This window comes from Carettochelys insculpta, chromosome 5 (genome assembly GCF_033958435.1).
Source record: "Carettochelys insculpta isolate YL-2023 chromosome 5, ASM3395843v1, whole genome shotgun sequence".
Taxonomy (NCBI): Eukaryota; Metazoa; Chordata; order Testudines; family Carettochelyidae; genus Carettochelys; species Carettochelys insculpta.
Window position 1 is genome coordinate 19,611,822 of NC_134141.1, and position 18,755 is coordinate 19,630,576.

Genomic DNA, 18,755 nt, shown 5'->3' on the forward strand with positions numbered 1-18,755 from the left:
CTGGTTGCCGACTGAGCAGCAGCTGTCTGGCAAAGCAAGTTTCCACAGAACGATGGCCACGCATTCTGCCTGCGGATGTCAGGTCTCATGTGGGTGTCTTGTCACCTGAGGGTATGGGCGAGCCACACACAGAGCTCCTGGAAGGTGCTCTTCTGCATCCGGAAGTTGTGCAGCCATTACTGATCATCTCATCCCTCTAGGATGACGTGGTCCCACCAGTCCAAGTTTGTCTTGCGCTGCCAGAACTGGTGTTCCACAGTGTCTGGGAAGGCTCAGCAGCAGAAGTGCCAGGACCTGGGTAAGCGGGGCCTGCTGATCATGCTGAGTCTGTCCTTCTGGAGAAAGGTGCAGGCAGTTGTCAAAACTCCATGATGTGCAGCACAAGGCCCATGAGTGTAATGATTCTGTGCAGCAGCCATGGCTCCTGTTGTGCATGCTGTGGCATTCACAAGGGAACCAACGTGGGCACGTTCCCACCGCATTCCTTTGATGTTCTATGGGGGAGGCAGCAGCAGAGTGGTTTCTGAGATATGGGCATAAACAGGAGCTCCTAGAAGCATTCATCACAGCTTGCCTGACCCAGAAGGAACAGGAAGTAGCCACTCTCCTGTTGGCCTCCCAGGAATGCTTCCAGGAGCTCTAAGTCTGGGCCAGGCTCCATTCAGTGTGGACACACTATTCTGCAATAATTCTGCCTTATTTCTATTCTTCCCCTTAGTGTGGACATGCTATTTCGATTTAATTATTTAGGGACTTATTAACTCTATTGTGCTTATTTCACAGTAGTTTCCTAGCTCAGACATGCCTTAAGAGAGCTATTGTGGAGTAGCTATTTTGGTCAGCTTTCAAACACAGATAAATATTTTGTGATAAAAAGTACGTTCTTCCTTTTTGCTTGTCATATCATTTCAGTTAAGGGAGTTAGATTCATTTTTGGCTAGCACATCCTCATAAGAATTGTTAAGTAATTACAGATTTTTTTTACTGGCTATGATGAACAATCCGGAAAAGGCAAAACTTAACTCTCAGGTCCAGGGCTGAGTCAACATTGCTGGCAGTTAGATTTTTTTTCCCGGAAAGTGGAGCAATTTCTATCACAATAACAACTTGTAGTTCCATGAATATTTTGCATATCTTAAAGATAATGAACTCAGGTTAATAATGCAAGTTAATACACCTCAATACTTCTTAAAATGAGAATAAAATCTTGAAAGCCCTAATATTCTACCTAAGAGAGAGAAAGAGAGAGAGAGAGTGCAAACCAACTACTCAGGCAAATCTAAAGTGCCCAAAGGATACAGTAGCTAAGCTAAAATACTATTAACTATATGAAGACCAATAAATGTGAGAATTCTAGAAAGAGACTGTTGGACTTCTGTACGTTGAACTTCAGATTGATGTTTTATCTGAGAATGGCAGGTAACTAAAACGGTACCAAGGAATATGACTTAAAGAAATGTTTATCTCCTCTGACAACATAGCACTGATTTCCTGCTAAAGTTTGTGATCTTAACAGGGTCCAGAGGTGTGGTGTGTGTGCGTGGGGGGGAGGTTATTAACTGCATTTCTATGGGCCATATATGTTTTCATAGATTTATAGGCAAGTGTGGACAATTAACCTGACTCAAATAGATCCTTTACAATGAATGAAATGGTTGGGTTGAAAGCTGTTTTGCATCTGCCACCTAATAAAATTTCATGTCCCTTAGGGTTTTCATATGACCAAAATGCATCACTTCTCATCATCTTGAATTCAAACAATCTCTAGAATCTGATGCAAGAACTAACATTATGACCTGAGTTCGGATGATAAATCCCCTAAGGTGTGAGGAAGGCGTTTTCATTTTAGTCAATCAATTTAAAGCTAGGCTTACATTTTAAAGGGCCTAAGGGTAGTATTTAGGCATAGCTGGGTTTATTTGGAAAGCCACCTTGAGGATTTTGAGAAATGATGTATGATTGTTATAACCAGGGGGACAAAAATCAGGTCAAGCAGAAATTGAAAAATATAATAGACTACTCAGTGAAGTCTTCTGGGACAGAATCTCCATATTGATAATTTCTGTCCTTCTGTAAGAGCTTCTACTGCTTTGTGTACTTCAACAGATACTTTTGGCATCTATCAGGCTTTGAACTGCTCTAGCTGCGTCTACACATGCACGCTACTTCAAAGTAGCGGCACCAACTTCGAAATAGCGCCCGTCGCGTCTACACGCGTCGGGTGCTATTTCGAAGTTAACTTCGACGTTAGGCAGCGAGACGTCGAAGTCGCTAACCTCATGAGGAGATAGGAATAGCGCCCTACTTCGACGTTCAACGTCGAAGTAGGGACCGTGTAGACGATCCGCGTCCCGCAACGTCGAAATTGCTGGGTCCTCCATGGCGGCCATCAGCTGGGGGGTTGAGAGATGCTCTCTCTCCAGCCCCTGCGGGGCTCTATGGTCACCGTGGGCAGCAGCCCTTAGCCCAGGGCTTCTGTCTGCTTCTGCGGCAGCTGGGGATCTATGCTGCAGGCACAGGGTCTGCAACCAGTTGTCAGCTCTGTGTATCTTGTGTTGTTTAGTGCAACTGTGTCTGGGAGGGGCCCTTTAAGGGAGCGGCTTGCTGTTGAGTCCGCCCTGTGACCCTGTCTGCAGCTGTGCCTGGCATCCCTATTTCGATGTGTGCTACTTTGACGTGTAGACATTCCCTCGCTGCGCCTATTTCGATGTTGGGCTGAGCAACGTCGAAGTTGAACATCGACGTTGCCGGCCCTGGAGGACGTGTAGACGTTATTCATCGAAATAGACTATTTCGATGTTGGCTGCACGTGTAGACGTAGCCTCTGTGAGCAAATTACATTATATGTAAACACCTAAATTCTGTTGAAGGCAAAAGGTAAGATCCTGACCCATGTACTCTACTCTCTCCTGCTCTTCAGGCCCAACCTCCCCTCCATCCGTCCCCCACTATATAGATACAGTAGAGGGAAGAGATAGCATAGAGTTGGCTATATTGCTTTTGAATCACCTGACGATTTCCCTGTAACATGGGATAAACACAGTAGTCCTCACAAGAACCTCTGAATGAAGTATAGTTGTAGCTGCATTAGCCCCATGGTATTAGAGTGAGATAAAGTTGGAGAGGGAATATCTTCTATTAAACTAGCTTCTGCAGGTGAGAGAGACAAACTTCCAAGCCACGCAGGGCTCTTTTTCAGGCCAGGGAAAGATACTCACAGAAAAATGTGAAGTGAAACAGTTTAGTAGTACACACATAGTGTAAGGGACCCTTCAAGGTAGAGTGGCCTGATAACACTCTAACTTTTACAAGAGACAAAAGAGGGAGTAAGTGGGTGGCAGAGAATTGTAATAAGCTACATACTCAGTGTCTCTGTTTAGTCTTGGATTATTAGTGTCTAACAGAGTTCTGAATTTTATCTCCAAGGTTTGTTTTTGAAGGTCTCATGTAGGTTTCCTTTGAGGATGAGGACTGGTAGGTCAGAGAGAAAGAGTGATCACTTCATGAAAAGTGTTCACCCCCAGGTGAGCTGTAGGGAGTTTGCTTCTGAGGATGAGTTTGGAGAAGCTGGGGAGTTGTTTGAAGGCCAGGTGATCTGGGACTAAATAATAGAACATCTTTATTCTAATATAACTCTTCTAGAATATGCCTACAATGCAGAGTTAATCTGAGTGACTGGCAAATGGTCTGAGCACCAACATGAATCTAGCCTTGGTGCAAATATCTACACAACAAAGTCCTGTCTGCATTGCTGTGACCTCACTGTTTCATCACTTGATTGTTCATGGCTGGGAGCAGATCACTGAGGTTTTTGAGATATTCTAGGATACTTTTCCAATCAACTGTGGGATAATTTGACTGTTCTTTTGGTTGAATTGTGGGACAGGCATAGAAGGATGATCAGAGCTCGAGTGATTGTGGTCTGAGTTTTCATTGAAAAGTAGATGGGTTCAACTTCCCGCCTGCGTTAAACTGGAACCTAGATTTCGGCCTCTAAACCCAGGTAACTAGATTTTCTGTGTGGATGGTAGGGAGGTATAGGCAAAAGCCCATGTAAGAGCTTGGGTTGACTGCAGTGAAGGAAATGACTTGCTTCCTAATTCATTGCTGCTCAGAAGGAACTGTCTTTTTCCACAGAGCTAGCAAAAAATGCCCTAGGAGTGTCACGTAGAAGTCAAATTCAGAAAAAGAGAAGGGGGCAGCTTAAGTAGGGTCTCCCTACAATGTAAAAAGAATCTGCACCTGCATCTCACTGATATAAAATACACATGAATGGCCTGAAAGTAACTCAGAAGTCCAAACATTTGCACTTTGATTGCATATTGTGTTAAGTTGTATTTGCTAAACACAGAAGTAAACCTGGCTCATACTTAACCATTTTAAATCTTTCTGTTAAAAAAAAAAACCAAGTAAGTTAGCCCTTTTATAGTATATTTACATCTTGTAAAAGATTTAAAATACAGTTTAATTTATTACAGTATTCAGATTTTTACCGTGATTCACCTTGATTATTTCTGAAGAAGATATTTATAGTTCTGTTTGGAATTTTATGCTTTATGATTATTTTTCTGTATTAGACTTACCTTTGGAACTGATTCTAATTGTATAGGCTGCATCCAGGTTGCTTCATTGACTTTGTTGTGTAGTTATCAGAAGAGAACGCTTCAGGTAATATTTATTTTCAATTAATGTTATTGTAATTGAAATTCTAGTATTAGTGCTTGGCACATCAGTATTATATAACAGGCACTTAGATTGGGTCATATATTTGAATTAGGTTTCAGATAGACAAATTGGGTGATCTGGCAGTTTACTTTAGTTTTATGCTTTAATTTAGAATTCAGTGTTGCCTCAGACTAATTTGTAAGCATAACCCATGCTGGACCATAGGTCCCTGTGAATATACACCTCAGGAATATTCACACACACACACACACACACACACTATTACCCATACAAAGACTTGTCCCTGAGAAGAACTGACTTCAGTCAGATTACTCAGAAGCTCATAGGCCTGTGTGTTAGCAGTATGAGGTCTCCCTAGTCTTTTAGGGAAATACCCCAGACATATATAAACCTTACTCTTTGCCTTATTGATTGTTCCTTATGAATTTTTAATATTTTGGATAAAAACAACAAGAAGCCCTGTGGCACACTATAGACTAACAGATTTATTGGCGCATAAGCTTTCATGGGCAAAGACCTGGTTTTTCAGATGCATGTGATATTTTGATGTAATTTAATCTTGTTTCTGGGTGAAATCTGAACTCACGTTTTCCGTTGTTTCAGATTTAACGTAATGCAACTGAGGCCCATGGTATTTTGGTTTTGTAGTGTGGGTGTTTTCTCAACTCAACTCACAAACAAATGCTAGCAGACATTCTGTAAATACATTCCAGGTGCTCGCAGGTAACGATGCAGACTGAGTGGACAGCTCAGAGGTAACCAAAAGGCCTGTAAGGTCACCTAAGGCGTTCCACCAGCGGCCAGACACTACCCCAGGTTTTACCCCGCAACCTGTGTCGATTGTCACGGGACCTAGTCCAGTGGGGTTTTCAGGGTGCGTGAACGAGCTGTGCTGTTCCCCCGAAAAGATGACAGAGACAAGGATCAACTTTCCCACTTAAAGATTTTATTTACTAGAACCAGGATTCTTTTTATAGTATAGTATTTTCTTCTATGTATGTATTTATATTATATTTGTTTTATGTCTTTACACTATGAATACAGCTATTTACTCCCCTACTTCACTAAGCCTAGCACAGGATTTGATAATTAGGAGACTAATAGCCTTTAATGTATTGTGTTTTTTATAATAATTAACTCTACTCTAAACCCTCCTAACTTACTTTGGGTCCGGAGAGATGCATAATGAAATGCTCTTCTTTGAATGTCTGTAAAGGAAGATTAAAACAGAACTGTATGGTTTTGCCTACTGAATATATTATGTTTTAGTATGTATTTTTTGTATCTTATATGTGTATATTATATTATCTTCTTTCTATTTATATTATATTTTGTTTAAAGGAGTTTTTTATCTAAAAGGACTACAATACAATGAAATTAGACTATATTGTACTCCCTTCGCCTCAGCATCCACGCTCTTCCACAGCACTTTTTGGCTGAAGGCTGTTCTACCCTAGGTCCCAGCCACCTTGGGGAACAGATGGATACAAAGTATTAAGTGAGGTATATCCTGTTGGCCAGGCAGGACGGAGGCCTCCAAAAATAGCTCGTGGGGTTTTTCCCTGTAGGGGCTATTTGCCTTAACACTTAACGAAGACTGCCACTTGTTGCTGCCTATGTCGACCCTGAAAGGCCCTTTACTGCCTTGCCCCAAGCTCAGCCTAAAATTAGGGTTACCGGTCCCCTTTTATTATGCCAGGTTGTTTATACTGGTAACAGGCTTCCAGTAAATTATTATGACCTATCGAGTTTGCCCTTTACCGGGTTATCTCTCCAGGATTTCAAATACCGGGGTTTTCCCTTTAGAGGGTTATCCCCTAAATGCTCTTGACCCCACTAAGCGAGCTCTACTAAAGTGGGCGAGCTAACAGTTCTGTATATCTCTCAATAATAGCTATAGTCTATACAAATCCTATACTGATCTACGGTTATGTATGTTTTAATATAAAGGCTAGGTCTATTAAGACCGACTCCTGTGCTTTACAGCTACGGCTTAGGAAGAGGGGTTACAAAGTCTACGGCGCGCCCTATTTAAACAATGTTAAGATTTCTAGATCTGCCGTAAAAGTAACAACAACAAGGAATTATTACAAACAATGTTACTAGTAACAGTACAATAGATAATACAAAGAATATTAAATCTAGTTCCATAACTATTAAAAGTTAACTAACCTAAAACCTATAAATATGTGGAGGTGTGATGTTAAATACCTAACCCTCCCGCTCTGTCCGTCCGGGTGCTGGGCCCGCAGGTCTCCTCACCAGGTGCTGGCGCTAGGAAAGGAAGCCCTCACGGTGCGCTTCTACAGCAGCCGCGGACAGGCAGACAGGAAAGAAAGGAGAGAAGAGAGGCCAGGGGGAAAAGGCCAACGTGGTAAACAAAAACCCTCTGGCAGAAAAAAGCGGTTGCAGTTCAGCCGCCGGCCAGCAGGTGCTGGCGGCTAAAGCAGCGAAGCCGCTTGCACGGCTCACCAGGCAGGGCACCTGCCGGCGTGGTCTGCCCGGTGAGCCTGCCTCAGGCAAAGTTCTGAGGGCTTTGATAGTGATTCAGTTCAGTCTCTGGATCCTCTTGACTGGAGCTCTTCAAAAAGGCTTCGTAGCCGGAGCTCTTCGAAAAGGCTTCTGCATCCAGCGGTGGCTGGGGAGCGTCGATTGACACGCCGGTCCGCTTCAGCTCTCTGCTCCGAACCTTTGGCTACTAGCACAGTCCAGCTCTGAACACAGTCCTTTTTGATGTCCCGTCTGCTCCTCTTCTCGTCCTCCAGCAGACTGAGGTAGCCGGGGCTGCGCTCCAGAATTTATAGAGCCAGGGTGGACCTGGTTGAACACTCGCAGGTGTCAGGTCCACACCTGTGTTGCCCCGGCAACCAAGATGCACGTTCCACATACATATTTATGAGCATCCTATTCTGTCCTATGAGAGCATCGGAATTCAAACCTACGCTCATGAATATTCTATTAGCTCATAAATATGCATTACCAACTGGCAGTCCTAACGGTTAGTGCCTATAGCTTATATTGAACCTAGTTACCTAAGCAATTTTATATCATATTTTGAAATAAATCTTTTTGTATTTTTATTCTATTCTGAAGTGGATTGATAGGGAACACTGTTAAGAAAATAATAATAAAGGTTTTAACTTTTAAAAATGCTCAATTTCTCGAGGCAATCTGGTAAAGGGTAGTGGAAGGCACACACAAGCCTCACAGCCCACGGCCAGGGACATGTTCTCTTAAAAGAGGAATTTACAACAGCAGGCAATATGGTTGCTCAGCACATTTCATGATCAGACCTAATGCTTGCATTAATTTCCAATAACCTTTGTGTGCGCTAATAGAAATATTGTAGAAATGAAACAAAAATCTCTGCAATAGCTTATGAAGACAGTCACAGCTCCAAAGTTGTTTATGTCCCCCAGGCTGCAAGGTTCTCTTCATTGACAGACCCTTAAACCCACCAAAGTCAGTAGTCCTCATCTGTGGCTCTGGATCCTGCCTGTAAGAAGCAGCTTAAAGCACTAATGACCTATTACATGCTAACATGCAAGTTGCAAGACGTGGATAAGGACGACCATCTATCCCATATTTGGGATGCCAAAAAGGCTGCCCTGTATTTGGGCCCTCCCCTTGCTGACCTTTTTCCACCAGCAGCTGTGCAGTTGCTGGCAGGAGAGCACGGAGGTTGCTTCCCTGAGCTTCAGGGAAGTAGGTGGAGTGTTGGCAGCTGCCAAGTCCATGCTGCTTCCCTGTGTCTCCCAGGGAGTGCTTGGGGCTGCCGCTTCCCTGGATTCCCATGGAGGGCCGGCAGCTGCCACTATCCTGTGGATCAGGGGGTACCAGGGAGTCCTGGGAGCTGCCACTTCCCTAGGGTTCAGGGAGGGCCAGTGGCTTTATTCGGGCCAGGTGCTTGGCACCAGGAAAAAAAGTTCAATTTCCTACTAGTAGGACCATGCTGTTATTACACCTTCCATCTAAACAAAAAGGTATGCAAAATAAATGACAATAAAAAAACTTTTAACGAAAACATGGGCGGAGTTCTTCATGGGTATATCTACACAGGAATTAAACACATGTTGCTGGCTAGAATAAGCAAGTAGAAAGGGTCACAGCCCAAATGTTTACTCTGCAATTTTTAGCCTCACTGCACAAGCCAGCTGTGCTGGGCCAGCCACGGCCATGCCACAGGTTATTAGATGTACCCCATATGATCCTCCTTCCCTGTTGGACCAGAACGGCCAGGAGAACTGTAAGTAACATGTTTAAATATAAAGGTTCAGATTTCAGTGTTAGCTGCATCATTTTATCTGAGATTTCTACATTAAAGTAAATAAGTTTTACATCCAAACAACAGTGAAGTGACTGAGAGCAGAATATAGCCTATGGTAGGAAACAAGTGGCTGATTCTCCCCTTTGCGATGTGAATAACTACACTGATCTTTTGGAAAAAGTTATTTAAATCTTACTAGGGAGAACTGGGGATAGGAGAAGATTTGCAAGGTTACCCACATATATTAAGAACATAACATAAGAACATAAGAATGGCCATACTGGGTCAGACCAAAGGTCCATCAAGCCCAGCATCCCATCTGCCGACGGTGGCCAATGCCAGGTGCCCCAGAGAAGGAGAACAGAAGACAAGTGATTTATCTCCTGCCATCCATCTCCTGCCCTTGTTATGAAGGCTAGGGCACCATACTTTATCCCTGGCTAATAGCCATTTATGGACCTGACCTGCAAAAATTTATCAAGCTCTTTTTTAAACCCTAATAGAGTCCTGGCCTTCACAGCCTCCTCGGGCAAGGAGTTCCACAGGTTGACTGTGCGCTGTGTGAAGAAAAATTTCCTTTTATTAGTTTTGAACCTACTACCCATCAATTTCATTTGGTGTCCCCTAGTTCTTGTATTATGGGAAAAGGTAAATAATTTTTCTATATTCACTTTCTCCACACCATTCATGATTTTATATACCTCTATCATATCGCCCCTCAATCGCCTCTTTTCCAAACTGAAAAGTCCCAGTCTCTCTAGCCTCTCCCCATATGGGACCCTTTCCAAGCCCCTAATCATCTTAGTCGCCCTTTTCTGAACCTTTTCTAATGCCAATATATCTTTTTTGAGGTGAGGAGACCACATCTGCACGCAGTACTCGAGATGTGGGCGTACCATAGTTTTATATAGGGGAAGTATGATATCTTTTGTCTTATTATCGATCCCTTTTTTAATAATTCCTAACATCCTATTTGCCTTACTAACTGCCGCTGCACACTGCGTGGATGTCTTCAGAGAACTATCCACTATAACTCCAAGATCCCTTTCCTGATCTGTCGTAGCTAAATTTGACCCCATCATGTAGTACGTGTAATTTGGGTTATTTTTTCCAACGTGCATTACCTTACACTTACCCACATTAAATTTCATTTGCCATTTTGCTGCCCAATCACTCAGTTTGCTGAGATCTCCTTGTAGTTCTTCACAATCCCTTTTGGTTTTGACTGTCCTGAACAACTTGGTGTCATCTGCAAACTTTGCCACCTCACTGCTTACCTCATTTTCTAGATCATTGATGAACAAGTTGAACAGGATCGGTCCCAGGACTGAGCCCTGGGGAACACCACTAGTTACCCCTCTCCATTGTGAAAATTTACCATTTATTCCAACCCTTTGTTTTCTGTCTTTTAACCAATTTCCGATCCATGAAAGGACCTTTCCTCCTATCCCATGACCACCTAATTTACATAAAAGCCTTTGGTGTGGGACCGTGTCAAAGGCTTTCTGGAAATCTAGGTATATTATGTCCACTGGGTGCCCCTTGTCCGCATGTTTATTAACCCCTTCAAAGAATTCTAATAGATTAGACAGACACGACTTCCCTCTGCAGAAACCATGCTGACTTTTGCCCAACAATTCGTGCTCTTCTATGTGCCTTGCAATTTTACTCTTTACTAGTGTTTCTACTAATTTACCTGGTACTGATGTTAAACTTATCGGTCTATAATTGCCAGGATCTCCTCTAGAGCCTTTTTTAAATATTGGTGTTATATTGGCCGTCTTCCAGTCATTTGGTACCAAAGTGGATTTAAAGGATAGGTTACAAACCACTGTTAATAACTCCGCAATTTCACATTTGAGTTCTTTCAGAACCCTTGGGTGAATGCCATCTGGTCCTGGAGACTTGTTACTATTCAGCTTATCAATTAATTCCAAAACCTCCTCTAATGTCACTTCAATCTGAGTGAGTTCCTCAGATTTGTCGCCTAAAAAGGCCGGCTCAGATTTAGGAACCTCATATTTATATTTATATATTTATATATATAAATTTATATATTTATATTTATATATTCATATTTATGAATATTACTCTCCAGGCATAGTCTTAGGCCATAGCCTTGGCCAGTGTAAATTTGTGGAGCTCCATTTACTTCATTTTGCAACAGCTGAGGATCTAGTCCATTGCATTTTGTGTTACCTGCAAGAATATTTTCTTTTGCCTAGTTTTGCTCTGATACAAATTCTGGCTTTCTATCCATTTTCTTCAATTGCTTAGGTCTTAACCTGTTCTCTGGCTTCTCTAAGTACTATGTATTTATCTGTAATACAGTGGGAAGTATATATATTGTCAGTAGTCCTTACATTTAACCAAGGTATTTCCCATTTTAATCAGAAGGCATGCAACAGGTTCCAAAATAAGGGTACGTACAACTGCATGGCAAACATTTGTTTTTAACAGCACTTGTATGTGGAAGAAGTAATAAAACTCTTAAATCACATAATAAATAGTGCCAGCATTAGTTAAAAATGTTGATGTAATTGAAGAAGTGGCACATATGATCAGGATCTAGATGTCCTGAAATTTTAAATTAAACTGATGTGCAATTGCAGATATTATAAGCTTAATTTTCAATCCTTTCTTATATTTGCTGGTATAATTTGCACCCACAATTAACTGCATCTGTAATTAATTGCCTGCACAAATGCTAGCATTTAGCAATTTGTGGAAACTACCCAAAAGCACTCACAAATCAGGCCTCAAAAGTCTAAAATGTTGGCATTTCTGCCAGCGATTAATTGTGAATGCAAAAATGCATCTATAAAATTAAGCTAGGCTTAAAAATTTGGTCTGATTTAATAAACTGTAACAAATGTTGGACTTGATCTTGGTCTCATTTGAAATCAGTAACAATGTTTGCCATAGATTTTGGTGGGAGTAAGATTTTTTTTTAATCCATAAATATTTATGGTCTGTAATGCCCTGATTTATTTTGAATTGTGGCTTTTTCTTTTTTAAACACTTCAGATATGGCTATATAAAAAGCATAGATTGCCAGGCCTTGTTACGGCCTGAATGGGCAATAATGTTTACAAAGCAGTGATTTATTCTGTAAGGAGGAAGTAATAGAGAATACCCCCATGAAAATCAGAAAAATCTGATTTTAGCCAAATGATCAGGCTAGGTAATTATGGCTGACTTTGGCAGCAGCTTCTTTGCCCTTGGATAGTTGGCCAAATAATCTCTTCATCTAATAGGTTAGATATCAAGACCTTTTCTATGTTATCATATATTCACCTGGAAGACCCTGCATTTTGATGAAAAAGCTTTGCATGCATTACTGGGGATTTTTTGATTATTATAATCAGGTGGGCTCTGTGTTGGAATAGCTAACTTATTGTTCTCTGGCGCAGAGCTGGCACCCAACCTGATATTTTGGCAACCCCACAAACTCATCTTGGCCCAATGAGTCCATTACAAAAGTTTGAACTTCCTGATTTGGCAAAGGAGCCAGAGGCCTTCTACTTGAGGTTCATGGCCACAGCAGCACAAGGTCTCCTCAATGTGTACCATGTCTGCAGCCACATTCATCCTACGCTCACTTCTACTTCCTGCTCCATGCCCATTCTGGTTTCAGACTCCTGCCTCTGAGGCTTAACTACATGCCTGACTACAAGCTTTTCTGAGCCTTCCATCTAGGCTTTGGCTTCTAATTCCAGTCCTAACATTTGGCTTGGGTCCTCACCCTTGACTATAGTTTCCTCCTCGGACTGATGCTTGATCCCTGGCTCTTTGTTACCACATGAACTGCCACTACATCCTCCAGGCAAGGTTCTGCTCCACTCACTAGGTAGGCTGCCCATTACGTGGCAGCTGACATAAGATCTGGTAATAACTGGTAGAAAGTTCACTTCATCGTACCCAAGTGTTTGATGTATTTTTGTAGCTACGTATTCTTTTCTGTCATTTTAGTGTTTTCCATAGCAACAAAGGTCAAAAGAAAAGTTACTCCATCTCTTTGGAATATGGGAAATGAATATGTGCAAAGTTCAGCATTGCCAACCACTAATGCACAGGAGTTAAGTATGTACGTGTTATGACTTCACCTGCAGACAAGAAGAAACAATGAACTTTCAGTGCTTATTTGCTCTAAAAAGCAACAAACTTGACAAAATTCACATATCCAAAACCAAGCCAAACACCACGCAACCCAAGTTCAGGACATGCTTGTTTAGATCAGTAGCCAGACAGAACTTTTCCTAATTGGATTCTGACACCATTATGATTCATCTATTCGTTTTTGCAGTTTGACTGTATTTCTTAGAGATGGTTGTGAAAGCTTAATGCATACATAATTGAAACAATAAGGAAAAAAGGGTTCTCTTTTATTCCAAATCTTGAACACATTTTTTGCACAGTAAAGGAAAAATTACTACTGTTGTTCCATTATTTAGTGTGTTATTGCAGCATTATATCACACAGTACATTTATTATTACAGACAGCAGTTTTCTTTTTAAAGGCTTAAGTCATAAAGCTGTGCATCAGTTGTTATCCTTTACTGTATCTTAAGGTACATTACTTTTCATAAGATTTCATTTGTCCTGTACTCCCTACTGTGCAAGTAGCCACAAGTCCATTAGCCAAAATTCAGCTAGGAGTAGAAAGGGAGGCAGAAAAATGGTTCAGCCTCCTTCAACATGCAAAACAGCTTCGAAAAAAATCTCCTGAAAGATGTATATATAATCTGCAAGTGAAACGTTGTTCATTAGAAAGTATAAATCACCCATGCTAAGGCACTGACCAGATATCATGAAGCTGATTCTAAGCTACAACTATCACAAAACTGCACAGTATGAATTATTGTGTTTATCAGTAGTGGCTAGAGACAGCACAGTGCCTTAGCTGTGATGTTATGTTGCCATATTCCACCACTGCCATCCTTCATAAGTTCAGTTCTCGTGTTATCACTGAGTAGAGGGGGACCTCGCCGTTGCTGCTTCCTGCTTTATGCTGTCTTTTACCACACTGCTTTTCCAACCTCAGGTCTCAGGCTCAGCCCCCTCAGTTTATGGGCAATTTCAGCTCTAGTTCTCACTGGGGAGAAACACAGACATTCCAGTGAATCTGATCAACTCAGCTTTTAAACATTGGCAGGGGAGATTCAAAAGGTGTCAGAGCTCCTTCTGGTAGGGACAGCAAAAATGAAAATTCAGGATGTGTTGGAATGTCACGTGCACCTTTATAAGACAAAACACCAAATATCGTAACTGTCCCTATAAAAGTGGGGCATCTGCTCACCCTACTTTCTGGATTCTTCCTTGCTTGTACAGATTGCGCCTCCCTTATCTAGCATGCTTGGGACCGGAGAGGTCCTAAAGAAGAGAATTTGCCAGATGAAGGAAGGTGTGGGGCTTCTGCAAGCAGACAGCCTTGTGCTCTGGTGCTGCTGCAGCTCCAGCCTCTATCCCTGGGACTCTGGCCCCAGCCCATGATCCCAGGGGCAGCCCAGGGTCTCCAGGCAGCCCCTGCCCTCTCAGCTGCTATGAGGTGGCAAACGGTCTGGCTCCCAGCCCTATGGCAGCCTTCCGGCTCCTGCTGCCCAGGGCAGGCATGGACTCCAGAACCTGCCCCCCGCCTCTGCCTCTGGGCAGGTGGGGGCTCTGCTTCCCAGCCCCACTGGTGCCTCTGCATTGTCTGGGTACTCTCTCATCTGGCTATTTCTGTGTTGGACCGCTGATGTTGTTCAATGAGAGAATACTGGATTTGAGAAGTTCAACCTGTATATAAAATCTTCTAATCAGAAACTAAATATATCTGACATGATATTTTTAAAAACTGAAATATATTTTTATTTTGTAAATGGGAAAACTAAGACATATGTTAAGTAACTTTCCCAAGACTTTAAGAGAGCTGGGTTCTGAGCATGGAGGTGCCAGCTTCCCAGTCTGATAGCCAGACTATGGGATCATGCTGCCATTAGCACAGCAAAATAAAATGCATATATTTTGGAATGTGGCACATCTGCCAATCATGTACAAATGTAATAGAGCGGCCCAGCCTATTAATTGAGTCTGAGCAGAGAGTGCTCAGTAATGCATTACATTTAGTCTGGGTACAATTACTGTGTGTATTCATTTCTAACAGTGCACCCTGTTTAGGTTGTTTCTTTTTTTATGGTGGAATAGAATGTTGCTGATAATGCTTTTCAATACTCACCTTCTCTGTATAATTTTCTTGACTCTTCTTAGTGATTTCACTGTTATAGGCTTCTGAAAATAGCGGATGAATATTCAAATCACAGTTGAATACATTCAGATAATAACAGCTCTACTCCCTTGAGATCAAATCACATTGAATGAACAGATTGTCCTGTTTATCTTTATTGAATATTTATTATGACTTCAGTGCTTTTCTTTCCTATCCTCCCTCAGTAAAGGAAAATGTATTTCTCATACAGGGTTTCAAATACAAATTTTTATGTACTGCTTATGTGTAGCAGGCAAAATTCTCATCTCACATGCATCACCATACTGGAGGCTGGTAAAGAGCTCTGATTTTAGCCCATGGTAGCCAGCCAGAGTGTAGCTGCTCTGAATTACACCCATAGGGTAAAATCAAATCAGTAAGCTGTACAAACAGCAGCCTGGGAGCTAGGAGATCTAGGTTTAGATGTCAGATAACCACAAATTTCCATGTTCTCTAAGACAACTCACTTAATCTACCCTGTGCCTCAGTTCCCCATCAGTGAAACGGAAATGATAATATTACTATAAGGTACTGTGGAGGAAAACTTACTGATGACTGAGATGTTCAGATGATATGTAAATAGAGGGCATGTAAGAAATTTGGTGGGGTAACAGAAAACCAGATAATGCTTGGATTGCATTTTATATGGAACTTCATTGCATAATTATAAATCTGTTCTGAAGATTCAGTAAGTTGTGATTATATATGCAAGTCCAATGACTACAGACCTTGAGTCTTATCTGTAGAAAACATTATCCTTAGTATTCATTATAACATGTTAAAATAAACAGAAATGTATTGCAAACTAGTAATGGAGAAATTGCCAACAATTTGAGAGCAAATAAACATCCCAACTCCTCACCCCCAAGATGATGCACTTTTATATTAATTATTGGCCTCATGTAACATGATCAGGAATACTGCCCAATTTGGTAGATATGACAAATGTAACCAAAATCTCATCTCATCTCTTCTCTATTTAGCTACCATTCTTCTCAATGATGACCTAAAATAGATGAAATGGGGTTATATGGAGATATACAAATACAGTTGAGAGTATTTTTAGAACATTTTAAAACAGGTATAAAAGTAACTAACTACACTAAGGCTACATCTACACTAGCAAGTTCTTTCAGAAAATCAGGCCCTTTTTTGAAAGAACACATGGAGCATCCACACACAAAATGTGCTCTTGCAATCTGAAATCGAAAGAATGCAGCTCTTCTTCCAGAAGCCATCTTCTGCTCTCGGATCAGGATGAGCGCCTCTTTTTGAAAGCTTGTTTTGAAAAAAAGCATGCATAGACAGTCCACATGCCCTTTTTTTGAAAGAGCAGTTCTCACGGTGCTGGATTTTTTGACCCCTGGCCCGTTCTTTGAAAAAAGCAGGAGCCGTGTGGAAGTTACCTATCAAAAGAGCAGATTGATCTTTCTATACGCTTTTTTGTGTGTGGACGCATTCTTTTGAAAGAAGTTCTTCCGAAAAATCATCTTTTGAAAGATTACTTTAGAGTAGATGTGGCCAAACACTATTTTTGACTCCTTAAGGTACTACAGGACTGCTTGTTACTCTGCAATGTAGTTCTGCTTCCATAAGATTTCAAACATACAGTGCTTTGATTATTAGAGAAAGCTGAAGATGAATTAATTCTGGGGTGGAGAAACAAAGCTCTTTTAAAATAGTTTTCTCTGTTTATTTGTTATATGTTTATATCTGCATGAAAAATACATAGTAGTAAGCTTTTTATACTTAATCAGTACCACCAATGGAAATCCAGTAATAAAACAACAGGTCCTTCAGATTAACAGCATTAGAGGATGAAATATGTCAAGATGATCCACAACATCAAATTGATGTTATTGATTTAGCTAGTTTAAAAGACCAGCTAAAGCTCTGCATTTATCTTGTACTTAATTTGTGTGATTACTATACACTGAGATATTTCAAGAGATCAACTTGAGTGGCACTGCCAGAATTCTTCAGTCATTTTTATGAAGATGCAATATGAGAGTCATAATTAAATTAATTGGTGAAATGTAAATAACACAGGTTGCCCGTAAGAACTTTCCAATTGTGCCTACACCGTTTAATTTGTATTAATGGCATCTTCTATATTTAATATGTAGTATACCAAGAAAATACTCAAAACACTGCAATAATATCATCTAAGCTCCAATTCTACAAAGATTTAAGTGCTTGCTTAACTTTATACACACAAATAGTTCCAATGACTTCAATGGGACAATTCACATGCATAAAGATATATGTTAAGTTTCTGCAGATTCAGAACCCTTGTGACCAAAGACTAAATAAGTATTTAAAGAGGAATTAGTGCCAAATAATTTTCAAAGTTATGCATAAAAACTACCACAAAGGTACAGGATTAGTGGAGGAGTCAATAATTACAGAGACTGTCTATCAGGAAGATAAAACATAATACAAGGTTTGTAGTCACTGGTAGCAGGAAAAGGGTGGCATGTAGTTTCATTTTGTATCAAAAATATTTCAAAGTAATTCAGAATGATCGGGAAGGCCCTGACTGAGCAAGGCATACAAGTATGTGTGTACAATTTCAATTGGAAGGCCCATTCAATTTGATGGAATTATTCACTCACTCTAATGTTATATGAGTATTTAATTACTTTGTTGAATAAAGCCTAACTGAAACTTGTGTTTCTAGGTTCTGATCCTGCACTTTTGGAAAAAAGGGGACAATGGTCAGGATGAAAGAATAATATCTACATCTGGACCTCTGAGAATGATCATCAGAATGAGTAACAAAATGTTTTTATTGCCCTTAAATAAATGGAATTATCTGCTGTTAAAAACAGAGTAATAATATTGTATTTCTTGGGGAAGAGTCACGCATTTTTCAACTCTGAAAGTTAACACCACCCAGTCCCTGATATTTGCAGTTGCCAAAGTGCACTTTTCGACTTCTGAGCAGGGCCTCTTGTTGTATACGATGAAGCTTTTTTCACGAACAGCAAGCAGCAGGAAAAAATCATAATTATGTCACAACCATTTATGAATTTATCTGAAATAAACAGAGTCCTGAGTGGGTCAGTTCCAGACTTGATACCTCTGTGTGTATTTTATACATAAGGCTTTCAATAAGTTTTTCAAGGGAGAAAGATGTATATGCTGCTGAGTCTTGCTATGCAGTGTCGAGATATAATATAACAGCAGAACAGTCAATCTAAATTTTAGTTCTGTCTGTCAAGAGGAAGTCTCAGCCTTTCAGAATTTTCCTTATATCAAGCACATTAATTTTCAAAAGGGCCAACTCTGAGGCTCTGCTTGGAGAACATAAAGAGAGCAGACATGCCAGGTATGTGGCTAAGATCCTGATGTTTCTGGAGAAAATGTCAAATAAAGCAAAATGATTTAGCAAAACATAACATCTCCAAAGGAATTATGTTTTGGCTTGATGAGTTTAGACAGTGAAACAACCTTAACTAGCCTGCCAGATTTCTCTGAGGTACCAGAACCAGGAAAACAATGTTATCTCAGGAATGCAATTTCGTGTCAACACAGGACTTACCAAATTACACT

General features: G+C 40.8%; 1 long non-coding RNA gene across 1 annotated transcript in view; it reads left to right on the forward strand.

Annotated features, from left to right (window-relative positions):
- LOC142013166 (uncharacterized) overlaps positions 1 to 17,997 on the forward strand; it is a 274,298-nt gene extending 256,301 nt beyond the window's left edge. Inside the window, exons 2-3 of the long non-coding RNA XR_012645572.1 lie at positions 4,610 to 4,668; positions 17,881 to 17,997. This is a non-coding gene — a long non-coding RNA (uncharacterized LOC142013166). The remainder of the gene's footprint in view (positions 1 to 4,609; positions 4,669 to 17,880) is intronic.
- Positions 17,998 to 18,755: the final 758 nt, after the last annotated feature.